Below are 9,011 nucleotides of genomic sequence, written 5' to 3' on the forward strand. Positions count from 1 at the left end.
ATTTGCATCTTTTCTTTGATGGTTTATTTCTTGGTGATCTCATGCTTCTTGTTCTAGGTTGATCATGGTGATGCATGTACCTTTCATTTTGTTGTAGATAGTTTGTCTTGATGCATATTTTCTTTCCACTCATGGTTTTATGGATTATAGTAGCATGATCTCGGGCATATCAGTATGTGTGATATTATGAGGATGATGTGCTCGCAAAATCTATCTTAGTGATTTGAAACTTGTCTACAGTCCCAAAGGAAAGATGACTTAGCACTTGCACACATGTTGAAATTATTGGCAGCAGTAAAGGGACAACAAATGGACTTAGTCTGGAAGCTCTGAGGTCATCATTATGACTGGAAAAGATAGAAAAGGATAAAATATGATCTAGCTTCTCACGTGCTGACTTTTAAAATCATGTTGTAATTCCTGATAATAAAGATGTTGTTAGGCTCAGTGATGTGATGTTCTTTGTTAGCAATTTGTTATAGACTGGCTATTGTTGTTCCATTTGATATATGTTGTTCTACGATAGTGAATTTGAAAGGAAAATGGCAAGAATTTCACATGGATCTATTCACTTAGCAACCTATATCCAAATAATTACACCAGCATTCATTCTCAGGTTTGATATTATTGCATGCCCAACCAATTTGTCCAATAACTAAATAGATACATAGCTTGTCATGGAGGTTTGACATCCAAGAATATTTACACTTCATATGTAAATCATTATGCAATTGTAGTGTTCATCATACAATGTTACACTATAGCTACACAATATTGTATTGATTAGGTCATAGGATTAAACTCTATCGCAGTTGTTTTGACAATTTGATCCCTGTTATTCTTGTAGCTCATTCTCTCGTATCCAAAATAAACATACATATGAACCAATCTGTCTTGACTCTTAATCTACACTATCTATATCACAAAGTTTTCATATTATTTTTTTATTTTGACCTTTTGATATCTTACATAATTTATGTAGCTCTTGATTTTTCCAGAGTACCCATAATTTTGCAGCATAATTAATGGCTATTTCATACTAATCTATTGGACCTACATTGTTCCCAAATTCAATGTGACAGGTTTGGCAGTATGATTGCATGTTTCCGATATTCCTGCATCAATGTTCTATTTGTGCATTTGCCACCATCAAAATTAGGTTTCCATGATCCACATCAACAAGATTGGCTCAGAAAGGAAGTTGCAGAGGTACTTTATGGTACAAATTGTACATATGGGTATACATTTGCTAATTAATATATGCCTATCATACTTATGGTGTAGGACACCCCAGATCCAAACTAATGTACATTTTGATGCAAATGAACAGGTTGCAGATAAAGTGGAAATGTTGTTTAGAGAGGTTTTAATTTGCTCGGATAGAAAATCAGCACATTCGGATCCTTTTATTATAGTATTAAGGTTCTTGAATCAAGGAGGCAAATTGCAGAGCTTGAAGGAATGTTGCATAAAGAGAGAGTTGAATTTGAGGTGATATTATAGATTTATATAAATCTTGTTTAGTGTAATTTAGGTTGTCTAACATGATAGAATGCTAGAATAAACTTTCCACTTAATGAATATCTCCATATTTGTTTTTAGAAATTGCTTAGTTGGAAATCATTTCTTCATAGGGTTCATTCTTTTGATGCAATCTATCAAATTCAAATAGGGTTTGTTGCAATAGGCCATCATTAGTGTTGGGCATGTTGGAACTTGGAAGACCTGATATTTCAAAGTTAAACAGTATAAGGTTTCTTCTTCTTTATGAAGCCTATGAATAGGATCATCGTCTTTTCCATTTAGATTCATCTCTTAGAGTGAAAAACACTTTTGCGAAATTGGAATCTAGTCCACTGGAGGATTTTAAGACTCCACATGAGGAATATGATTCTAGCATAAATGAAAAATTTGGAGGCCTTTAGGGTACAGTCAAAGATAGTAACAATGCTAGTGGTGGTTTTGGCATTTTGATGACAAAGGACACATGCTCCATGGTTGATGGAAATTTTTTGGACAAAGTTATCTATTTTGGGAATCTTCAGGTCAAAGATATCCAAGCTAGTGACAAGCATGTTTTAGATAATGGATCTGGGCAACTTTACATGATTAGTAATGTGGGAAATTCCTACTTGTGTGACCATTTAGAGGGAATTGGGACTGTGAATGGAAAATTAAATTAAGGCATGGAAATTATTAAATTGGCAGAAGGTAAAACAACCCAGAATATCTGGATGATGTGGAAGGAGATCCAAACATTAGAGATTCATCCAATATAACTAATGGTACCATGTTTCATACTTTTGATATGGAGAATGGTGAATGGGATACCAACATCCATGTTTTTGAGACAATGCCTTTTGAAGAAGTTGATAGTAGGTACAATACAAACAGTTTAGATGAAGATATGGCACCCTGTCAAAAACTGTCAAAGCAGGATTCTCCTATCCTCATTGATCTATCAAATACATTAGATGCAATATGGACAGGTGAAGGCCAATTAGTAAAATCTTAGGCTATATCTGTGACATCACAAGGGCAGGAAGGTTGGTTCTGCCACTTTGGCTATTGTTTCCAGTGGTAGTGAATCTACTGACAGAAAATATTTTAATCCAGTTCAACAAATTGCAATAGGAGACAGGATGATGTCCGAATCTGCCTAAAACATGCACGATAAAGGTGGAATAGAGGTGCCTGAGAAAAGCATCCCTCCCTCACCAGTAAAATCATTAAATCTATCGAAAGAGTTTGGAAGCTGCATTGGGGCAACTATGTCAAACTTACCAAAAAGTTACAACAAGAGTTTACAAGAAAATTTATTGGGGTCTATTAGAGTTGACTCTCAGAGAAGCTATAGTCCTATGTTTGTCTCATCAGTCAGTCATCTGGGTGGTAATGGAGTGGGTAAGTTTATTTTACCAACCAGTGTCAATGATATGGTTATTGTTGTTTATGATGATGAGCCAACAAGCATAATAGCATATGCACTAAGCTCACAAGAATATCAGGCTTTCCTATATGACAAGGTACCTGATAGTGAGAAGCAAAAGGAAATAGACAGGGATAAAGAAAAGGATTGTGAAGATTTATTTGGTATGGGTGGAGTTGTTTCAAATCTACTTTATCTGTCAGATGGTTCCTTAGACTCGAGTAAAGCTCTTTACAAAGAGAGAAGTTTAGGATATGAGGATATTTACACATATGGCTCCAAAGGGAAAGGGGGTTCAGATTCATCACTATATATAAAAGACACATAGAAAAATATCCTTTCGTGATGAGGGTCCTCCTAAAAAAGTTAAATACTTGGTAACCCATTATTATGCAAAACAATTTGATGCCCTTAGGAAAAGTGTTGTCTAACAGAGATGGACTTTAGATTGTCACTAAATCGTTGCAAGAAATGGTGACCTCAAGGAAGAAAGAGCAATGTGTTTTTTGCAAAATCATTGGATGAAAGATTTATTATTAAGAGAGTCACCATGATAGAATTGGAATCTTTTATGAAGTTTTCGTCAGAATATTTAAAATATCTATGACTCATTATGTTCTGGAAGCCCCACATGTTTGGCAAAGATCCTTGGTATTTATCAGGTTGGATATTCATATTATTGTTTATTCTATATTTGACAATTACCTTTTGTTGACTCCTAGAGAGTTTATGAGGCTTTGTTTCCTTCATTTTGTGTGTGCATGCTACATAATGTGCTCATCTTTTGAGTCACTATAAAGAATGCAAAAGGCGACAAAGAGATTAGGATGAATTGATGGCAATGGAAAATCTATTGTTTGGAAGAAATGTAACACATGTTTATGACCTCAAAGTTTCCAGTTGCTCCCATTGCAATGCAGATTAATCAGGCAAAAACAAAGCTCTTTTGGACCAAAATCTCTTAGAGACCATGCCAACTGCTCCAATATTTCTTGGGAATAAAGCCAAGCACCTTTTGGAGAGAGCAGTTTGGAATGATACTTCATTTCTCGTGGTAAATATAGTTTTCGTTTTTCTTAATCAACCATAATTGTAATCTTAGTTTCAATTTTTTGTTGAGCTAGCCAATTATCATGATTGTGTGCAATGTGTGTTTGTAGTCAATTGATGTCATGAATTATTCATTACTTGTTGGAGTTGAAGAGCATTGTGAGATGGTTTTAGGTAATAATAGACTCATACATTTTCTTTGAAATATATTTTTTCATATTTGATTTTCCATTTTAGGTAACATTATCAATAATTTCAGCTGCTTGGGTCAGAGCATGTATCTATCAACGTTTCAGAGATGAATACACTAACTTTTTTTTTCTTCGTTTCAAATTTCAATACATGAAGTTTAGTTTATATTGGTGATAAAGCCAACAGTTCTTTGTATGATGTTTTTTATGCAACGAAGTTTCCTAATGATAATAGCCTAATGATTGCGACATTATTACAATTGACAAACTGAACATTCTTTACTAGAGGCATATGCTCTTGATATTTCACTTTTATGATAGGGCAAAGCAACAAGTATTGGCAGTCAAAGATTTCATTATTTGTGACCATCATTTATGTGAATAGGTCGTGGTTTCCTCTATTTGAAAGGTTTGGAGAAGCTCATTTTAAGTTCCTCATGTGGATCTAGCTATTAGCTAAAGTAAAATGTGCCCATCTTCTTTTTCTTTTCCTTTTTATTTCTACTGATAATATCTTCTGGTTGAATATTTTATTTCATTTGCTAGTCCAATTATCTTCAATGCTCTAATATTGAACTTGTTTTATGCCATGAATAAATAATTCTGGTTGATTTTAAAATGCCTCCTTGACTTATTTTTTCCAACCAATTAAAGTTAAGTGTATTAACACCATTTTTTGAACTCAAAAGGTTTCTAAATTCATTTGAAGGTGATATGATTTTTTTTGTCCTTGATGAGGAGTATCAAGACGTTTTCTTTCATGTTTTTATCCTTTCAATGGTTGGTAAATTGTAAGTAAGTTTTGATTTCTTGTTTTTTCCATTAAGGTAGATTGGGATTTTGGTCTTTATGCTCACTTTGTGTCCATGTTTTGCAGTGATGTGCTAGAACTATGCATGGTTGTTAGTTGGAGCCAATGGTTATCAAGAAATAGTGTGAGCTTTAAACATGTTGCTCCATTAATGGGAACATCTCCAGTCACAGTTCATTATATTGGTGGTACTATGATTTTGGTCTTTATGCTCACTTTTGTGTCCATGTTTTGCAGTGGCTAGAACTATGCATGGTTGTTAGTTAGAGACAATGGTTATCAAGAAACAACAAGCTTTAAACATGCTTCTCCCTTAATGGAAACATCTCTTGTCACATTTCATTAGATTGGTGGCACTATGGATAGTCGGCAATTGACCAAGCCCAACATTGACCAATGCCACTTTAATGTACTATGGATGCCATCTCTGTTTAATGTACTTTAAACATGTTCAAATTAGTAGATTTCATTGTTGGTTATTATTTTGATTATCATATTTATTTTTACCACTCTAATCCTATTATCTATGGATCTTTTTGTTATTCCCCTAGATCTATTCTTGCAAGTCTAATTCTTTAAAGGGTGCTAGCTCAATGGAAGAGTGCCTGCTTTATAGGTAGGAGGTTGGTGTTTTGATTCCACCACGCCTTGATATTCAGATGGAATGACGATGGTTAGTTTTTCGTGACGGAGGTTCTTCTTAATATCACCAATGAGCTTATGGTGACATTTTTCAACCCTCACCAAAATATGAAATGGTGACGGTCAATGAATGCCACCATATATATATGCATCAATAGTGATGGCCATGAAAGGTCCATCACCATAAATCACTAATGTTCATATGAAATGGTGACAATCAATGAACATCACCATACATATATGCATTAATAGTGATGGTCATGAAAGGTCCATCACAATAAATCATTGTTGTTCATATGAAATGGTGATGGTCACTGCCTGTCATTATAATCATGATTCATGAAGGACCTTGAATGTCACAAAATCTATATTTTTGGTGACGCCACCATTAGTGACGTTCAATTTTTTGATGATGGAGGCTAAGGTTCATCACCATTGCTAATATCAAAATGGTGACGATCACTATCTGTCATTATAAATCATTATTGGTGACAAAAATTGAATGTGACCATAACACTTATACTTTTGGCAACACCACCTTTGGTGACGTTCAGTTTTTGGTGACGGAAGCTCTTTTGACTGTCACCAATGAGCTTATGGTGACATTTTTTGACCCTCACCAATGTCCTTTCTTCTTGTAGTGGAAGTCTATGTATGGGTTAAAACAGTTACCAAGGATGTGGTATCAGAAATTTGATACATTTATACAGGGACTTGGCTTCACCACAAGCAAAGCAGATCACTGTGTGTATTTTAAATTAATTGGTGACCGTGTTATTTATCTGGTCTTGTATGTTGATGATATGTTGTTGGTTGGAAATGACAAAGAAATTATCTAGAATTTGAAGACCCAATTGTCCTCCAAATTCGACATGAAAGATCTTGGTGCTGCAAACTATATTTTGGGCATGGAAATTAAAAGAGACCAGGAAAAGAGGAAGCTCTGGTTAAACCAAAGGAAGTATGTCGAGACAATACTGCAAAGGTTTAATATGTAGGATAATAAACCGGTGAAGGTTCCTATTCATGTAGGTGTAAAGTTTTCTGTTGAATAGTGTCCCAAGACACAAGAAGAGGAAGAGGACATGTCTCGTGTTCCATATGCAAGTGAAGTCGGTAGCCTGATGTATGCAATGGTTTGTACTAGACAAGACATTTCACATGCAGTGGGATTATTGAGCAGGTTTATATCAAAACCATGAAAGGAGCCTTGGACAACAGTGAAGCGGGATTTCAGGTATTTGTGTGGTACTAGTGATTATGGTTTGTGCTACCAAGGAAGACCAAGATTGGACAGAGTGTTGGATATTCGTGGCTTTGTTGATGCAGACTGGGTTGTAGATTCAGATCAGAGAAGATCTACAAGTGGGTATGTGTTTAACCTATTTGGAGGTGCAGCCAGTTGGATGAATAAGAAACAATCTGTAGTGGCACTATCAACTACAGAGTTAGAATACATGGCAACCACTCATGCAAGCAAGTAAGTAGTTTGGTTGTAGAGATTGTGTTCAAGTATGGGGTTAGTATAGGGAGCTATAAGGATAGACTGTGACAAACAAATTGTAATTTTCTTGGCAAAAAACCCTACATATCATTTAAAGACGAAGCACATTGATGTTCAATATCACTTTGTGAGTGATATGATAGAAGACAAAAAGGTGTTGCTGGTAAAGGTGGACACTTTGAAGAATATTGCAGATGCATTGACAAAATCTGTGAGCTCTAAGAAGTTCTCTTGTTGTAGAGAAACAATGGGCATTGCAGGGCTGGATAAATGACTAAGCTCTCTTGTGGCCCTTATGGAAAGAAAACAACAAATGGGAGAATGTTGGGTTATGTTATATTCTTTCCATGACTAGCCCACTTAGTTAACCGGGGGGTTAGAGGGGGGTGGAGCCCCCCGTTCATTGCGTCGATTGCATAAATGAGGGGGGGAGTCACAGGGTGTTTGAGGGGTGCAGGTAACCCCACTCTATGGTGTCCGGGGCAGTGCCCCGGAAAATTTTGGTTTTGGACCCTATGTTAGGTTGGGCAGACCCACCTATGGTTTTGTGCATGATTTTTCCAAATGGTTTTAGATGCGATGGTTTTCGGTCCATGGTATTGGATGCTTCGGCATGTATAAATATGTATTATAACATTGAAAGGAACATAATGAAAAATCAAGCTTCTAGTCCTGGTTTTGGGATATAGGGGAAAATCTCTGTGTATATGTGTTTTATGTGTTATGCTCTCACATTGTTTTTTTTCTGTGTTTTAGAATTCGTATGCAGGTCATTTCTGTACAAGGTTAAAACCTACAAAGATCATTAAAATATCCCTCCAACCTTACCTTCCATAATGCACAATTCGATCCATGAAGAGTAAGAATTCCATCTGCTCCAAAATCTCCTTGATTTCCCATGACCTACCTTCCAACAGTGAAGCTGCAACAAAGGCATCTTGTTATGATTTCAATTGCTGGAAATTTTCTCACTATAGTGTTAAATTTTGCATTTCTTTTCAATTTACTGAAACAAATTCACACATTATGCCATTAGTAGACTAACAAAAAAATCAAATAAAAAATATCATGATCATCACATGAAAACCTTAACATAACCAAAACAATCACATGTACAAATGACACAAGGATCTTTGGTGGAAAACCCCCCTCTAGGGAAAAAAAACCACCCTTTGATGATGCTTCTACTATGTTGTAATTTCATTAATCAAACACATATTTTACATAATCATAGTTGGCTATGTCCAAAAATGAATATTCTCTCTCTAAATCAACTAAGTGAACACCCATCCCATGGAGACTCCTATCCCTTAAAAGACTCTCAACAACCATTAGACTATGAGAATACTACTTCCTCTACTGAATCCACCTACACCCATATGCAAGGAACACCCATCCCTTCTTCACCAAGCTTTCTTGATCTGATAATCACTCTAGGGCCTCATTTCATAATGTTTCAAATTGGACCCCTACACAAGACAACAACAAATTCTTCTCTAATGAACTCAAGAATAACAAAATACCAATCAATGAAACAACCTCAACTTTGCAAATACAATGGATGCAACTCATCTCAATTCACTACAAAACCCACTCACAATATCATTCCATCCATACACTCAGAATCACCCGGACACCACTCTCAACACACATAGCCACAATTCATTAGTTGCATATAATCAAAATGAAATCTAAAATATGCAACATAAATGAAATACTACTATAACTATGTGAAACAACTCTCTACCCTTGCATACAAAAATAACTAGTCATAACCAAGGAGCTATGCTCTCCTCATTTCCTTTGTCATCAAGATCTCAAAATCTACTATAGAAACATGCCTTCAACACAAGCATTAGCCTATGAAATTCTTCTACAATTGGG

General features: G+C 35.6%; 1 pseudogene; it reads left to right on the top strand.

The window, feature by feature from the left end:
* Positions 1 to 2,666: 2,666 nt before the first annotated feature.
* On the top strand, positions 2,667 to 4,182 carry LOC149171982 (1-phosphatidylinositol-3-phosphate 5-kinase FAB1A-like; annotated as a pseudogene).
* Positions 4,183 to 9,011: the final 4,829 nt, after the last annotated feature.

This window comes from Pinus tabuliformis, chromosome 4_2 (assembly GCF_031772625.1).
Source record: "Pinus tabuliformis cultivar Carrire ecotype Pingquan chromosome 4_2, CPIR1, whole genome shotgun sequence".
Lineage (NCBI taxonomy): Eukaryota > Viridiplantae > Streptophyta > Pinopsida > Pinales > Pinaceae > Pinus > Pinus tabuliformis.